Source organism: Vipera ursinii (assembly GCF_947247035.1).
Source record: "Vipera ursinii genome assembly, chromosome: 4".
Taxonomy (NCBI): Eukaryota; Metazoa; Chordata; class Lepidosauria; order Squamata; family Viperidae; genus Vipera; species Vipera ursinii.
Genome location: NC_139514.1, coordinates 103,722,031 through 103,740,967, shown reverse-complemented (window position 1 = coordinate 103,740,967; position 18,937 = coordinate 103,722,031).

Here is an 18,937-nt window from a genome sequence, read left to right as displayed (position 1 = left end):
ATGCAATTCTAGCAGATGGTGATTTCTAGTCTTCTGATTGGAACAAAAGCCAGCCTTCCTTCCTTCATCCCTCCCTCCCTCCCTCTCTGCTTATTACTCTCCTCCGTTGTCATCTTTGTTCCTTCAGTCTTAGGAAGGAAGAAATAACAAACCATTACTGAAAAAAACTCACCAAGAAAACTTCAGGGACTTCAAAGGAGAAACCCTGCCTCAACTTTGAGGTCACACTGGAAGGTTCTACCTCCTCATCTGCCAAGTATCCCTTCTCAGAGCTGCGGTGTTGAAAGGGGAGTAATAGGATAGGATAAGATACAAGTTGTGATCTCTTCGTCATGGGCAGTCACGCTGGTGCGGGTTGTTCTAAGATTTGTCAAAATATATTTGCCCAATTTCCATATTTTCTTAAGAAATGACAAAAGTTATTGCTACCTTTCCAACTCCTGCCATTTATCTGACGATCTTTGGATTGTCTTGCTAGGTGACTATTGTTGTTAAGGTAGGATTGGCACCACAACAGAGGTTCTTCTTTAATGTACTTGCAAATTTTTCACCGCCCTAAATTCAACCAGGAGATGGTGAGTTCTAGTCCCACCTTAGGCACAAAGCCATCCTCCCTTCCTGTTTATTTCTTTCTTCCTCTCTCTACTTTTTTCCTTCCTTAGGCAGAAGGCCAGCTCCATGACCTTCAAACAGTCACTCTTTCTCAACTTTCAGAAGGAGGCAATGGCAAACCACTTCTCAAAAACCTTTCCAAGAAAAGTGCATGGATCTGTTCAGACAGTCTCTGTGAATTGGACCCAATTGAATGGAAAAAAAAAAGCAATGGATGGTGAAGTTGGAAGGGAGCCTCCTCAGGGCATTGTGTCCTGCCTAGGACCAAAGTGAAGATGGGCAGAGGATCTCCTGACCCTCAAGCAGACCAATATCCCCCATTGCTGATCTGACATCAACGACTGAAATGGGACCCAAGCTATTAAACTGGGTGATTGCTGAATGAGCCACAACCAATTGATGCTGTGCTGTACCAATCAACAAGGGTAGAATTCCCACAACCACAACATGAATTGAAATCAAACAACTCTGGGCAATCTGGCTGGGAATTCTGGGAGATGAAGTTCCCACATCTCAAAGTTGTCAAGTTGGAGAAATACTGCTTTAGAGACTGCTGGACTCCAGCTGGCTAAGGGCAGCTGACTTTCCCCAACAGAATAATGCAAATAAAAAATGAATAAGTGGAACATGAGAATCCAGAAAACTCACTGAACATAGGGCAACCTGCAAGGGCTTCTCCACCACCCTGCTCTGAAACTGAGCACCACACCCAACTTTGCAATGACCTGACTGGTGCACAGAAGAAGCCTACCTGGATTTGTCTTGATTTGATTCATAATTTATTCCTGATAAATGTCACAAGACAAAATCATATCCAGTTACTCCCGAACCCCTCCATTTCATTCACCCCCCCCCACTAAGTGCACCTCAAAGTTCCCCAGTGCCTTGGGCTTCCTCTTGTGTCCTCTGCTTCACACTGGGACTGGCTGCTCACTGATGGCAATTTCATAGATGGTGATGCACAACTTGTCTGAGTCCCACTTCTTCAGGTTTGTGGGGTTCCCTCTCCTTTTCTGTCTTGCCCCCCAGGATGCCCTGCTAATTGCATACCTCACTTAGGACATGCTCGTTCGTGGTTCATGCAGGCCAGCTGGTGGGTGGAGGCCTGGAGGCCTGGGTTAGTTCCCTGTGGGCTGGACCCAACTTGGGCTGGGCTGGGATGAGGACCTGATGATTGATTGATCCCTGTCTTCTTCTGGACAGGATATCCGGGCCTCCTGCACCAGTGAAGGAGAATGAGGGGGAACCCAGTTGCAATTTCTCAATTAATTAATGACCACTTGTACTTTCTTCATTAATTAATGATGAGTTTTGAAGAACTTAAAAACTAAAACTTCTTTCTTATTCTTCTATATGTATCTGTGATTCTATACAATATCACAGAGCAAGCTAGGAGAATGACCAAATGTTTCTTTGATATTGCATCAAAATCTCACCAGAAAAGAAGAGATATATTTCACAGAGATGAGTTGGAAAAACTTTTGGATATTACATTTCAACAGTACATACAAAGAGGTATTTTATATAGAAGGTCCTCTTGTATTTTATTCATTTAAACTGCCTGGTTGATAATGAATGAAGATTTGTACAATAAAACACTGCTGGCCTCAAATTTCTGGTAGAAAGATTATGACAAGTGGCATGTTCTTCAGGTCATGGTTCAAGGAAAATTATTGCTTGTGCAGGAAGCACAAGCAATATGCATAGTATCACTTGTCCCAAAGGTGCTTTTCCAAAAGGCAACTGGACTTTCTTTCTTTTTTTTCTTTAAAAATGTTTTGCTTCTCCTCCAAGAAGCTTCTTCAGTTATTTTTCTTCTTCAGTTTGCCTCTTCGATGAGAAGTGAAATATTTTCAACGGGAAAAAAAACAGCAAGAAGAAAATCCAGTTGTCTTTTGGAAAAAAACACCTTTAGGACAACCATGACCTGGATGACTGAGAATCTCCATAGATACCGTATCAGTTCTTCCTCCCATAAATTAGCTGTAATAAGTTTAAATTAGGAGATGCTGATAGATTTTTGAGTTGTATCCCAGGGACAGTAGTAGGAAAAAAAAATGGCAAGGCCAAGTTAAGAGAATCGATTCAATTCCAATTAAAATTCCAGTAAATACAATTCACCTTCATTATATTTATATTTTTTTGTGTTTCTAGACCACCCATCTCCCTCAAGGAGGGATTTTAGTTGGTGGTTATTCTTGTCTTCAGGTGGACCTCTGCCTAGGCTTTTGAAACATAACCTTTTGGCCTTATGTTATACAAACAGATTCAGATCAACAGCGAATGAAGTTCAAAACAAACATCTCATGAGCAGAACATGAAGACAATAGCTCTAACTCAGACATGTCAAACACAAGGCCCGGGGGCCGGATCCGGCCCGCAAAGTGGTTTCATGCGGTCCGCGAAGCCATCCTGGAAACAGTGAGGGAACGGCCCCCACTGCCTTGGCCCTGGCCCAGAGACCCTCCTTCTGCCAGAGACCCTCAGATGTGTCCCACTCCTGCCTAGGCCCCCATAGGCACCCTTGATGCGAACGATGTAGAGCTGGCCACGCCCACCCATTAGGCCACACCCACCCTGGCCATACCCACCCGGCCCCCTGAGGGCAACCGCAATGCTGATGCGGCCCTCAATGAAATTGAGTTTGACACCCCTGTGAGTCTAACTGATTTTGTTGTCTGCTCAATAGCTGGAAATTACTAGCATCCATACTTAATACAAGCAGTTTTATACCTTCTACTTATAAATCGGAGATGTAAACTCTGGCTTAGTATAAACATAGATCATGCTGGTTCACTGTTAATAAAGCGCCCATCTTTTACTGAGCATTCTAAGTATTTCTTTTAGTTTCTTGTGGAATTATGACTGTTCAAAAAAGTTGTAAAACAACAAATGTAAAATTGCTGCTTGTTGCTTTTTGGTGGCTGGGATAAAAGCTGTATTTTAGCGTTGCTTAAGGCCGTTGCTTTAATTAGTGGGTCACTTAAAATATATCAACATCAAGCCTAATGAGGCAAAATAAAGTCATAATTAAGAATGTGTTTTAGCAAAGTGCTTATAGGCAATGTTTACGTAGATCGGACCTCAGTTTGGATGTACTGCAATACTGCCTGCTATATGTTGCATTACCTACTGATTATAAAAAAAAATCATACCCTATACAGAAATGCTTCATTTGATCCCTTCTCTGTTTTATGATGCCTTGTACAAGTGTTTTGAAATATGATAGCACTGAAGATATGTTAAACAGACATTGTATAATTGTTCCTTAAGTTACCAGAAATTAACCAGATAGCCCTGATCTGTTTCCATGCATAAATCAATGTTTATTTTCCAATTCAGGAGAAAACAAGAGTGGGGGGGTAGGGAATGGTCATTGTAGTACTTATGTACATGTTTGAAATGCAGAAGAGAGAATTGATCCTAATTCACAGATTCTTCTCTCTATAACATTATTGCTAAAATACCTGAATCCTAATGCATTTCCTGAGTAAGTAAAATAAAATCTGATATATTAATTTATTACCGCTTCTCATTTTTGGCAGTTTAAGAAGCTACTGATCAATACAAAGGAAGGACATCCAATGAATGCATTTTTACCATTTTATGTACTTAAACTTTAGGAAAGTTTACCAACCCCCTAGTAGTGGAGAAACACAGAAAGGCACCCTTCATAAAAAAATTGTTAGTCATTAAATATTTTCCTCAATTTTACTCTTTTTTACCCTTGATTATGTGTGAAAATATGATTGCACTATATCATTATAGAAGTGCTATAAGACAGAAACTACTAGTCAAGAACACAGCACTGACAAGAAAAATCAGCAGGATTTTCTTATCCTATTTTCCTTACCTCCTAAATGTCTTGTGTGCCAGTGTGGTCAGTTGGTCATGTGGTTGTTTGTTTGGACCTCTCGTTTAGACTACTGCAACGGTCTCTACATGGGGCTTCTCTTGAAGACCACTCGGAGGCTCCAACTAGTACAGAATGCAGCCACGAGAGTTGTGTTGGGAGTCTCCCGATACTCCCATGTTACACCTCTGCTCCGTGAGCTGCATTGGCTCCCAGTTGTCTTCTGGGTGAGGTTTAAGGTGCTGGTATTGACCTACAAAGCCCTACATGGCATGGGTCTGGAATACCTTAGGTAGCACCTGCGGCCGGCATCAACTTCCCTCCGCCCAGTACGCTCCCACAGAGAGGGCCTCCTCAGGGTGCCACCGTTCAAAGAATGCCGACTGGTGGCCCCCAGGAGGAGGGCGTTCTCTGTGGGTGCGCCGGATTTATGGAACCATCTTCCGGTTGAGCTCCGGATGGCGCCCGACCTGTGCTCCTTCCGGCGCGATCTAAAGACGTATCTCTTCGAACAAGCTGGCCTGGCCTGATGGGATGGGGTTGGGTTTTTATTATTTTTAATGTGTTTTAATCTATTGTAAGAGTTGTGGGCATTTGTTTAATCTCTTTTAATTTTTGTATTTTGTCTTTTAACATGTATTGCCCTGTTCACCGCCCTGAGTGCTTTGGGAGAAGGGCGGTATACAAATAAAATTAATAATAATAATAATATATTTGAATTCTGAGCAGCTGATTGGTTCTCTTGTTGACTGGCACTTCAAATGGTCTGGTATCTTACATATTGATATGTTGGATCTAGATCAGTATGCCTGCTTACTGCTCCTTTGGTGGAATACCGGGCCTCAATAAACTCACGTACATACTGTAGTGGGTGTTGGCATGCCCAGTAACCTTTGTTCCTTCTCAGTCAAATTGCTGTTGTTTATCATCAACTAGTGACTTGTTAAAAACTGGCAAAACATTTCTGCTTCAAAAACCACCAGAGAAAGGGACAACACCAGGAATCTGTAGGCCAGTGCAATGCTTTCCTACAAGGTTTAAATCACTCTCGCACATAAAAACAGACAACCAAAATTATTTAGAAGCAAATAACAGTATATTCTACTAGGAAATTATTAAAATAATGAAATAGTCTCAACTGATTTTTTTTAAAAAAACAAGTTATAAAGCATCAAAAATATATTTAGATACAAGACTAGACAACATGTGATTTATTCAATTATCATTTCAGAAATATTTCCTTACCTAAATAAAAGGATGATGGATGGAGGGGAAAAAAACACAACCTAGTGGTAGCAGGAGCAGCTTCTGACTTCCTATTGGCTTCCACATTGGCCTTCCTTTGGGAAGCTGGCAATGAATATCAGAAATCCTTTCCTTCCTTCCTTCCTTCCTTCCTTCCTTCCTTCCTTCCTTCCTTCCTTCCTTCCCTCCCTCCCTCCCTCCCTCCCTCCCTCCTTTCCTCCCTTGTAAGTGGCTACTGCTCAATGGGAAAGGAGCAAGGAAGGAATTGTGAGACTTGCTGGGAAACTGTCATGGAACACTGAAAATGAAGATCATATGTCTGTAGCAGCAGCTCAACAGTCCAGCAGCAGCCAATAGCACTGAAGCAGCCATAACTTCCTCAAATTTAATTCTCTTGGGAATCATGGGTCCTGTGCTTTGAGCACATTCTGTAAATTAGCCCTTGGTTCAAAAAATGGTGGCCTATGATGGACCATTTCATTCAGTTATAGGTCATGACTTCGAGAGGTTTAGTGATATATGGATAATTAAACTAAGAAGACAACAAGTTCTGCAAAAAAGAAAAGCAGAAAGAATGATTGGTAATGATAAAGATTGGAATTTTGTTGTTTCTTTTTAAGTATAGTTAAAATACATTTATTCAGGTCAAAGCATTGAAAGATAAAAAGATAAAAATAAAACCAGAGTAGATAATATAAGGGCATGGATCTGGATCAAGCAAAATCTACATATTTCTGACTTACATAGCTGCAAGAGAAGATAATCTTTACTGACCCTTTATAAGAAGCAACATTTTCCCACCTCTACTGTATCTGTTTATCACTACCTGCATGGTGGTTGTACTTACACCCTATTCATAACAACATCCTTGAAATTACAAAGAGCTTCTTTAAATACTGGAAGCTTTTTAATACTGAATGCCAGCATTGCCTCATATTCCCAGAGAATATGCTAAAGATTGATGCTCTATAAATCAGTGTCACTGAAATTACCCTGAGGAATACAAAAAGCAAAGCTTTGTGAAGAACTAATGTATCATGTAGTCTTTGGGGGATTTGGAAATAAACGTTTGTATTATCCAATTTAGATGTTTATCTAAAACAGAATAGTGATTGATTTTCCTATGCAGGTAGTCCTCTGTTAGAGACTGACTTGTTTAGTGAATATTTGCTATTACAACAGTAGTGAAAAAAGTAGTTTTATGACCAGTCCTCACATTTATGACTTTTGCAGGTCTGTAAACCAAAGGAAATGTAAGTAAGATCATAAACACAGTTGCAGTTTGACATAGTAACAGTTTCACATAATGACTAAGTTGCTGGTCCCAACTGTGATTGCTAAATGAGGACTATGTGTATAGTACATGCTATATTTATAAATAGGAGGAAAATGTATATAGTGGACACTAGAGACCAATAATGTTGAAATAATGTTTGTTCATCCTCTCTAAACAGTAAATGAAGGTTCTCTTTTAGCAGTTACATCAGACATATACTGTAGGGAATTCTCAATAATATATTTCATCTGGATAAAAATTGGAGGTGGGTATTGTGGACCTAATTAAGCAAACTGAACAAAGAGAACTAGGGAGAGAGAGAGAGAAAAGAAGGAAGGGAGAAGGTTGAAAGCATCAAACATGGGTCAAAATGCTGTTTAATAAGACCTATTAGATCCAGAGTCTAAGAGTCCCAAACTGCAGAAACGTGAAGAGCTTCAACTGCCTTGCATTTCTCCCTCTTAATGACTATATTAGCAGGCACTTTAGTAGGTGAATCAAACCGTATCTTGACTTCCTCCCATCCTTTCACCCCATCAAATATTGTATCAGACATCATTAAGTGGGTGGAAATCAAGTATTACCCTTCTGGGCAATATTATTCTGGCAGCTGGTGAGAAAGGCTGATGAAGTGAAATATGACAGCCGAGATTCTTCTCCAGGCTGTCATTGCAAAAGCTTCTATTGCATCTGGGAAAACAGATCATCTAGGTGTGTACAGTCCTGGCACTCTCCTAGGCAGAGTTTGTGTTTACTAGTATTCTAAAACTATTTCACCACACTTGTTACGTGCAGATTTGCTTTCGTGAACACATCGTGCTATCAGATGCATTATTGTTTTAAATGTATTCCTATGACCTGCTTTATAGAAACATCTACTTTGCCTAGATAAGAAACACCAAGCAAAATGTTAAACTTAGAGACAAATAAACAAATGCAAGATTGATTCTTTCGATAAATAACAGAATAACAGAATGGGAAAGGACATTTGAGATCTTCTAGTCCAACCTGCTGCTCAAGCAAAAGATCCTATACCATTCCAGACAAATTGTTGTCCAATCTTTTCTTAAAAACCTCCAGTGACTGAACACCCAAAACTTCTGAAAGCGAATTGTTCCACTGACAGATTGATTGTTCTAAATGTCAGGAAATTTCTCTTTATTTCTAGTTGGTTCTCTCTTTAATTAGTTTCCATCTGTGGCTCAGTGGGTTAGGATGCTGAGCTTGTCGATCAGGAGGTCGGCAGTTTGGCGGGTCGAATCCCAAGTGCCGCATAACAGAGTAAGCGCCTGTTACTTGTCCCAGCTTCTGCCAACCTAGCAGTTCAAAAGCACGTAAAAATGCAAGTAGGAAAATAGGGACCAGTAGGGTGGGAAGTTAACAGCGCTCCGTGCGCCTTTGGCGTCTAGTCATGCTGGCCACATGACCACGGAGACATCCTCGGACAAGCGCTGGCTCTTCAGCTTTGAAACGGAGATGAGCACCGGCCCCTAGAGTTGGAAATGACTAGCATGCATGTGTGGGGGAACCTTTACCTTTACCTTATTGCTTCCTCTCCTGCCTTCTGATGCTTTGGAGAATAGGTTGACACCCCTTCCCCTCTTCTTTGTAGCATCCCCTCAAATATTGGAACACTACTATCATTTCTCTTGCTATCATGCAAGAGATAGATATTCCATACCTACGGGAAAATATACAATGTGTGGATAATACTATATTGTAAGTAGACGAGCTATCTAGAATATGGTTAATGCTCAAAACCTGATACTTCCTTAAAACTGCTAGCACAGAATGGAATGTTCCTACTATTCTGAGTTATCTAAACTATGAGGTCCAATATTCTTTTACACCAGGGCATAATAAATAGAACATCTAGTAGGTCAGCATTAAACAGAAGGCTGGGAATTCCAGTCTTGTCAAACTCTTCCAAATATAACCCTGATTGGTTGTTTCAGTACCCTGACAAGTTAAGCCACATTAGTAACTGTCAAGGCTTTAAATTCACAGTATGCCATAGGGTGAGTGGTGTTTTTTCTATTGCTTTAGGACTGGGTAGAACATTTATTATCAGATGGTTCCTATTACCATTCGTTGTTCAGAGACTGCAGTATATCTGATTTTGAGTAGTAGTATGAGACTAGAAGCTTCAGTTTCACAAGTACTATGGTACTGTATAAAGATAAATTTTTCCCTTGTCCAATTATGCCCGACTCTAGGGAGGTTGCTCATCTCCGTTTCTTAGCTGAGGGAACCAGCATTGTTTGAAAACATGTGGTCAGCATTACTATATGCCAAGGTGCACTGAATACTGTTACCTTCCTATCAAAGTGGTACTATTTATCTATTTGCCTTTGCATACTTTTGAACTGCTAAGTTGGCAGGAACTGGAGAAAGTAATATGAGCTCACCCCATCACGCGGTGCTCAGGTCTTAAACCTGGACTGTCACTTTTCCACTTGACAAGCTCAGTGTCTTTAACAACTAAGCCTTTGCATTACACTCACACTCACACACACTGTGCATGGATTCAGTTTGGGAGGCCTTATGCCATTCCACAATGATGACTGATCATTTTGTCGATGCATCTTTCAAGCCAAACCACACACATTATAACCTCATGAAGATTGTTACCCATTCAAGTGCAGCTGTTTTGCATATGGATATCCATTTTTCCCTGTGGTCTTACAAACTATCATTTTGGGATAATTTATGATGGAGTGATAAACAATTGAAAGATTGTGAGTGGTGAGCAGATGTGCAAGGGGGGCGGGAAACACCTATGGAGAACTTTTAAATCAAGTGTGGCATAGTTCCTGGATTATATTAACTAGACTTAAATTGCAGATGTGTGTCTAACAGTCTCCCCTTAGATGAAATGCTAATATTGCATGAAGACCTTCTTATACCATATCACTTAAAAGCTGTTTTACTTTGATTTCTGCTATTAAAAAGGACCCTTAATAATAACTATATATACCAGCAGTTCAGTTTAATAGCTAATTCTTGAGTTAATGCATTAAAATTGAAAAGATAATGGAGGTTTTTTTTTTTTTTTTACTATGTAATATTTATCAAGGATTCCCAAAATATTTCTAAAATGACTTTCATTCTTTTCAATGCCCTGACTTGTTTTGTTGTATGACCCACCCTTATAAAGATATTGTGAAACATTTAACTTAATTATAAGTTTTTACTATAAACACTGTAACGGAACAATAGAGTACCACCCAATTCAATTATTTTGAAATATATAGCCTTGCCCAACATAAATTTCATCACCATGATTGCAAGATGTGAATGTTTTCCTTTCCTATTAAAAACTTGTCACATTTTAATCCTTATTTGGTGCACTGAGTCTCTCAGCTGTCAAAATCAGAATTAACATTTGGACTATTTGATAGTTCTATTGTTTAAAGGGGATTAAAGCACACAGCATGTAGTTGTGTTGTTTTGTTTTGGAAAACAGTACCATTGTGAACGTGCAGGGCTAAAACTAGAACCAGAACAACTGCCAGTCAACAACTTCTTTTCTGATATGTTAGCTTATGATAGATAATAATTAGGTAGCTAAAGACTCTAAATATACAGTAGACTTTTCAAGTGTAGCTTTTGAAGAGTAAAGGCAGAAAACTGAAATATATGCTCTTTTTATAATGAATGTGGTACTAAGCTAAACTTGGGCAGAAAAAAAAAATCAGCGCTATAGTGAGATCTATAAAGTATTATATGCATGTGTGTATGTATCCATGGAAGAGAGAGAGAGAGAGAAAATCGCTTGTCAATATATCTGTCTCCACTGGATCACCCATGCAGTTGCAGGCAATTTTGCTGCTTGCTGTTCACAATTACAGGGCCAGCAAATGGCACAGAGGTATTTCATCATTTGCAGGTATCAACATGTGAAAATAATAAGGTGGATCACTTTAAAAGTTTTTTAAAAAAACACCTTTGTTGCATGGGCATGCTGTATATCTCATATATGCATATAATTCATATGCAATTGGTATGGATAATGCAATTAAATTGATTCACTGTCTGTAATATGTTGATTAAATGCACTGAATGCATGCTCATTGCCCGTCAGGAGAAGCACCCCCTTAGAGGGGCCAAGATGTTGGAGTTTTTTGAAATAATCCCAACCAACATTGATTTATAATTGTGCTCTATAAAGAAAGAGCTTAGAGAGAGAGTGATTTGAGTCTGTGTGCTAAGACGCAACTCCTTGCTTCCAGTTATCAGAAACTTATAGATTCCCACATTCGTAAGCTCCACAAAATGACAATTCATACTTTCTGAATATAGATTTGAGCTATTTCATTCATAAATTAAACTTGTATGTTCTCTTCCCTGCCTGTATTCATCCATTCCATATCTCACAATCTGACCACCTTTAGTCACTCCTGTTAATTTCTTTGCTTTTCTCTTAGCTTCATAGGCATCTGTGTCCATTAATTCCGTATCTCAGGATCAGACCACCTTTATGCAGATCTGCTACTTCATTGCCTTTCTTTTGGTGTCCACTTTATTTCCTTTTCATTCATTCATTCATGTTATTTTCTCTATGGTTCTCTTGCTTTCTAACATGCAATCTTCCATATATCATGGTCAACATAACTTGGGCCAATAAATATAGAAATCCACTACTCAGCACTTTGAACTTAGCCAAAAAAATTTTTAAAAATTAAAATTTCTCCTCCTCCCTTCCTCTTCCTCCTCCTCCTCCTCCTGGTGTGAAAATGTCTTACCTTTATTGTGTAAGGTAGATATTGTGTCTGTCGTCCTTCCTTTCCATTGATCTGTATAATTCTTAGCTGCTGAAACTTCCTAATCAGTGGGGGGGGGGGAAGAAAACAGAAAATAAAAGGAACGTTTTATTTCTTAAAGTTTGTCTTTCTGTGTCATTTTAGGAAAGCAGGTAGCGTAGAATTGCTGACTGCTTCAATATTTACTGTAGGATAAACTGGTCAACCTGTCTTTGGCCCTCTCATAATCAGCTGTGTCTCATCCAGCTCAGCTCAGTAAAATAGTGGAATCCCAGAGGAGCACTAAAATACAGACATAAAGCTATCTTATGTGTTAATTGGTTCATAAGACTTTAATGGGACTTCAGTTTGAAAAGTTTGCAAATTCTGTAATTATTTCATCATATTCTAGTGCAGTCTTTCAATCTGTTTTTAAGAAAGCATCAGTTAGCTACATACAAATTAAGAATATATTGGCAATTACATTAATCTGAAATTTAAATAGCCACTGTAACATAATGCAGATGTGTTGGCAGAATATGAAGTTTATTATTCAGTTGTGCATTTGCACTTGTTAAGTAACAGGGGGGAAAAGAACACTTAAGACTATGACCTACTGACTGTAAAAATCCACATGACCCTTAGATGGCATATAAAATAAAGCTTTCGGTGTCCCTTTGCTGCCATCTAGAGGTCATCCAGGTTTTACAAACGGGTAGTTCAAAATTCACTTAGTGTGGTAACATTAATTTATGAGAAATCAGACCAAAATTTTTAATGTCGTAATCCAACTGTGTGATTAAGAACAGAAGTTCACTGTTAATCAGACATAAATAAACATAGCTATATTTGGTAATCAGAAATCTTTTGTTTAAGATGCAGTTGCAGTCCTAACAATTTTCACTAGCACTCAGACAACATGAATGGTTAAGGAATGATATTAAGGAATAAATTTAATATGGGTGTCATGTTAAGCTCTACATTTGCTTCATCTGATATATAAGGAGAAGGCAGTTGACTGAAAAAGCCAGACCCTGCTCTGGAATCCCAGAGAATCACCTCTGTTAGTACAATCCAAGGTAAAGGTCTGTTTGTTTGTTTATTTATAAAACTAATGTAATAAGATTTTGCAAAGTCTGTGTTTTGTCCTACCTTATCTCACAGAGTTGAAAGTGGTAATATTCCCTCCAACAAAGATTGGTACATTCTCAGAGTATGTGTCTTGATGTTTCAACTCAACGTTACATTTAAGGATGAAACATCCAACATCAAGTCAACATGTACACCCAGATCACTCATAAAGATGTCCCTAATTATTTGATGCATCTCTTAGTGGTCTGTTTTCCCCAACATTATTAATATCTTGGTGGTGATGCAGGTGGAATCCATATACACAATCCTTTTAATCTGAAGCAATAGCAAACAAACGTTCATTGAAACCTTTGAAGAGAACACAAAGATATAATTTCTACTGACTGCAAAACTAATATAATTTTTTAAAAAACCCAGAAAACCGGGTGATTTGAAAGGGATTCCCATGTATTTCATAAATATGCAAATATTCTGAAAGTAAAATTGTTGAAAATGTGGAAATGTTTTGAACACACTGGAAAATCCATTCATGTTTTTACACAAATATTGCTAATTTTAATTTAGTTTTCATTTATTTATTAAACTTCTATGCTGCTCATCTCACCAAGGTGACTCTTGTTTTCATTTTTGCTTTTTCATCATTAGCTGAATAATGCTCAGAGCAGAAAGACAGATCAAATAAATAATACATTTTAAAAATCATAAAAGTCATTGGCATGAAAAAAAACCTAAAAAAAGGACTTGTCTTGCCATTTTAATGCAGTTGCAACTTCTGGAGGCTTAGTTTGATTGCTCTGAAGCCTGTCCCTGGTGGTCAGTTCAAATGTGTGCAAGCATAGCAAATTGGAGCTGTAAGTTGCCTTTGGTATGTTTTCTTAACAGAGAACTGGCATATCTGTTTAATAAAATGTTAATACTTGAAACTCCTCAAGAGAATTTGCTCTTTTCATAATTTTGCCTAGATCATGTTTTTCCATCAGCTGGAAAAGCATTACATTAAAAAAAAGAAATAAAAAGAACAGTCAATTCCATATTCAAAATGTATAATTCTTCTTTAAATAGGTTTTTTTTTTGGCTTTCACTGATCTTATTTATTTGTTTGCTTCAGCACTAGAGGGTTCACCAACATCAAAATCATTAATGAAAAAGAACGAACAATGGTGATGAGAGAAGAGAATCCAACACACTGGGAAATTTTGGTAATTTGGAAACTACTAACTAGTCAGTACATATTTCAATTTCTTTTGGTCAAAGGTTTCTGTAACAAATCAATCTTCAAAAGATGGGTTTTCAGAAATTTTGTTACATGTTTTATCATGCAATATGCATCTCAATGTCTAATCTAATTATTCATTTCATAAGCCAATTCTGTGTTTATGTGACTTAGATGCTTATCAGAATGAGAACTTTTAACTAGCAATATTTTTAACATATACAGGTGAAACTCGAAAAATTAGAATATCATGCAAAAGTTCATTTATTTTAGTAATGCAACTTAAAAGGGGAAACTAATATATGAGATAGACTCATTACATGCAAAGCAAGATAGTTCAAGCCGTGATTTGTCATAATTGTGATGATTATGGAGTACAGCTCATGAAAACCCCAAATCCACAATCTCAGAATATTAGAATATTGTGAAAAGGTGCAATATTCTAGGCTCAAAGTGTCCCACTCTAATCAGCTAATTAAGCCATAACACCTGCAAAGGGTTCCTGAGCCTTTAAGTCTAGTTCAGTAGGAATCACAATCATGGGGAAGACTGCTGACCTGACAGTTGTGCAAAAAACCATCATTGACACCCTCCATAAGGAGGGAAAGCCTCAAAAGGTAATTGCAAAAGAAGTTGGATGTTCCCAAAGTGCTGTATCAAAGCACATTAATAGAAAGTTATGCGGAAGGGAAAAGTGTGGAAGAAAAAGGTGCACAAGCAGCAAGGATGACCGCAGCCTGGAGAGGATTGTCAGGAAAAGGCCATTCAAAAGTGTTGGGGACTTTCACAAGGAGTGGACTGAGGCTGGAGTCAGTGCAGCAAGAGCCACCACACACAGATGGATCCTGGACATGGGCTTCAAATGTCGTATTCCTCTTCTCAAGCCACTCCTGAACAACAAACAATGTCAGAAGCGTCTTACCTGGGCTAAAGAAAAACAGACCTGATCTGTTGCTCAGTGGTCCAAAGTCCTCTTTTCTGATGAGATCAACTTTTGCATCTCATTTGGAAACCAAGGACCCAGAGTCTGGAGGAAGAATGGAGAGGCACACACTGCAAGATGCTTGAAGTCCAGTGTGAAGTTTCCACAGTCTGTGTTGATTTGGGGAGCCATGTCATCTGCTGGTGTTGGACCACTGTGCTTCATTAAGTCCATGGTCAATGCAGTCAATCTCCAGGAGATTTTGGAGCACTTCATGCTTCCTTCTGCAGACGAGCTTTATGGGGATGCTGGCTTCATTTTCCAGCACGACTCGGCACCTGCCCACACTGCCAAAAGCACCAAAACCTGGTTTCTGTGATTACTGTGCTTGATTGGCCAGCAAACCTGCCTGGCCTGAACCCCATAGAGAATCTATGAGGCATTGCCAAGAGAAAGATGAGAGACATGAGACCGAACAATGGAGAAGAGCTGAAGGCCGCTATTGAAGCATCCTGGACTTCCATAACACCTCAGCAGTGCCACAGGCTGATAGCTTCCATGCCACGCCGCATTACTGCAAAAGGGGCCCAAACCAAGTACTGAGTACATACAGTATGCATGCTTATACTTTTCAGAGGTCCGATATTGTTCTATGTACACTGCTTGTTCTATTGACTGCATGTAATATTCTAATTTTCTGAGATTGTGGATTTGGGGTTTTCATGAGCTGTACGCCATAATCATCACAATTATGACAAATCACAGCTTGAACTATCTTGCTTTGCATGTAATGAGTCTATCTGATATATTAGTTTCCCCTTTTAAGTTGCATTACTGAAATAAATGAACTTTTGCACGATATTCTAATTTTTCGAGTTTTGCCTGTACTTTCTACAGTCCAGTATTGTATTCCATCTGAAGATTCTTTTAACTTGAAAGCATTTTTGCTGCTGTCTTGTATTTAATAATATTTAAGCCATTAACTGGAATATTTGATTTCACTCTTTGGATTAAACAGATTCTATAATACCTTACAGTATCTGTAACAAAACAGATCCTGCCATTAGTTTTACAACTTAAAGAACATGACATATAAAGGGGGGAAAAATCAGTTTCCAGGCCAAACAATTAGGTGAAAAACAGCTCAACATGTGCAGATTTCTGGTGAGCAAGATGATAAAAAACAACTTTTTTTCCCCTGCTGGTCCATAGTTTATTTAAGAAATTAGATGACAAATAAAGTTGTAAATAGTTTTTAACTCCAAACTAAATTATGTTGGATTCCACTAGATATATCCCCATGTTCCTAGCATAAGATCTTAGTCATAAAAAATCTACCTTACAATGAAAATTGGGAATATAATTGTACAGCCATAGAAAATCTAAGTCATCATATTTTTATATATCAGTAGGTAGCAGTGCTGATGACCAGAACAAAAATGATACACTAATAGATGCACTAAGAGAAAGAGAGATAGAGAGACAGAGAGAGACAGACAGAAAGACAGAGACAAAGAGAGAGAATTTACTGATGCTGATGCTGAATAGTAACACAAACTCTTTCTTGAATGTAAACTGTAAATCACAGTATTCATAATATAATATCATGACACATGTTCCTTTATTCCCCTCCCACTACCATTCCCACCACTCTCTACAGACATTCATGCTTCCTAATTAATAAATCTTCCTAGCAAATTTTAAACATATTGTCTATGGTTGATCATCGGACCTGAATAAATCAAGAATAAGTTCCTGGTGGCTGTGAAAATCTGGTTCTACCCCCAAGTATTGGGCTAAGATAGGGGTTGAACTATGATGATGTTTGGTCTAGCATCTGGGGAGAAGGGTTCTTTTGCTTTTATGCATTGTTATTAGCTGTCTAGAGTAATTATATGAGATAGGTAGCCATATAAGCTCTTTAAAAAATGAAATATAGAGGTTCTTTCAGGCAATCTGTTCCCCAACCATATAGGTCTGTAAAGAAGCCATAATGGTGCCAAGTGTTAGATCCTGGCAGACTCAAGGTTGACTTAGCCTTACATTCTCCTGAGGTTGGTAGAATGAGAACCCAGATTGTTGAGGGCAATAGGCTGATTCTGTAAACTGCTGAGAGAGTTCTGTAAAGTACTATGGAGTGGTATATTTGTTGTTGTTGTTAGTTGTGAAGTCATGTCCAACCCATCGCGACCCCATGGACAACGTTCCTCCAGGCCTTCCTGTCCTCTACCATCTTCTGGAGTCCATTTAGGCTCACGCCTACTGCTTCAGTGACTCCATCCAGCCACCTCTTTCAATGTCATCCCCTTCTTCTCTTGCCCTCAACCTTTCCCAGCATTAGGCTCTTCTCCAGTGAGTCCTTCCTTCTCATTAGGTGGCCAAAGTATTTGAGTTTCAACATCAGGATCTGGCTTTCTAAAGAGCAGTCAGGGTTGATCTCCTCTAGGACTGACCGGTTTGATTGTCTTGGAGTCCAAGGGACTCGCAACAGTCTTCTCCAGCACCATAGTTCAAAGGCTTCAATTCTTTCGTGCTCAGCCTTTCTTATGGTCCAACTTTCACAGTCATGGAGTGGTATATACAGTATGTCTATTGCTATAAATGTAGCTGTGGCCTCCTCACCCAAATTCTATCTCCAGGAAATTCTTTGGCAATAGTGCAAATGTGTTTTAAAAACAACAACAACATGACATCTAGTCTCTGTGAGAAGCATTTTGCTGATTTTCAAACTGCCTTTAAAACAAGAGCTATGCATGGAATATCGGTTAAGGCCATTTGGACTACTGTGCAAGTATGACTATCCAAATCTGCTTTTTCCAAAGAAGTATATCAATACAATTTCAGGGAAAGTTCATAATGAATAGGATTGAATCACAAAACTCTCTCTTCCTAATTCCATGCACAGTAGAAGAAGCACAACACTCAGGTTCTGCAAGAGGCTTTATAGGGTATTGCATTTACACATTTCATGTGGACACCAGAGGCAGCTGAGAAGACATATTTATGCTCTTGCTATTAGCAGCTTTCATAAAAGCAGCATCTCTGGGTGTTTTGTGGCATTTCCTATCATTGCTCTTGACCTGACATTCAGGGAAGAAGAAAATGTTGCACAATTCATCAAAAAGATTGTGATCTACATCAGATTAATAAAAATATCTAGCAATGAAAAGTGATTTCCATAGTAGATGGTTGCCAGCTGACCATGGTGGGGGTGGGGCTGGTTCTTCACAGTCTGCTTTATTAATACTTTTCCTGCTCTTGCATACCATGGAAACAGGCTCCATCCTGGAATTTTGTGATAGATATAGGTTCTTCTCCATTTACAAAGATAAAGAAATAAAGTAAAGTCAAACTAAAGTAATGTTAGATTTGGGTTCACACATTCTTTCCCATTTTCCATTTTCCACTGTTTAGCAATACACATTTCCTACTATTAGAGTTTGCATCTTTAAATGCCAGAGATAAATAAAAAATGCTATTGGATTTCCCCTGGGAGCTGATGTTTTGTTTTTTTCTCTCTACATATGCATTAACATTTGCAACTTTGTTAAAAAAAAAAAGAACACTTCACATAGATATCACACCTGATGACTCTAAATACTTCAAAGTTTTCTTGCGATTGCCATGGCTACTTTATATCTCTTCCCTTTCTTCTTCTAGTGTCAAGGACCTAGCAAGAAATTCTCCTTCCCCTCTTTCTCCCCTTCAAACACACAAAGGCACATACTACCTATACACAATGAAATAACAGTTGACCTATAGCTAGAAGATCCTTACATAGAAAAGATTATTTTGATCCAAAGTCAACTCAACATCAATATTGCTTTCGGTAATCATCACATGCTGAGCTGTGAAGTTAATTAGCTAAACAGGAATTTCAGACAGATGCTGGAAATGTTGCTCGGCCAAGAGTACCTTCTTCCACCAATGGTGGACCTTTTTATATGCCAGACGATATTGGAGAAAAATTCAACAGTGGCTA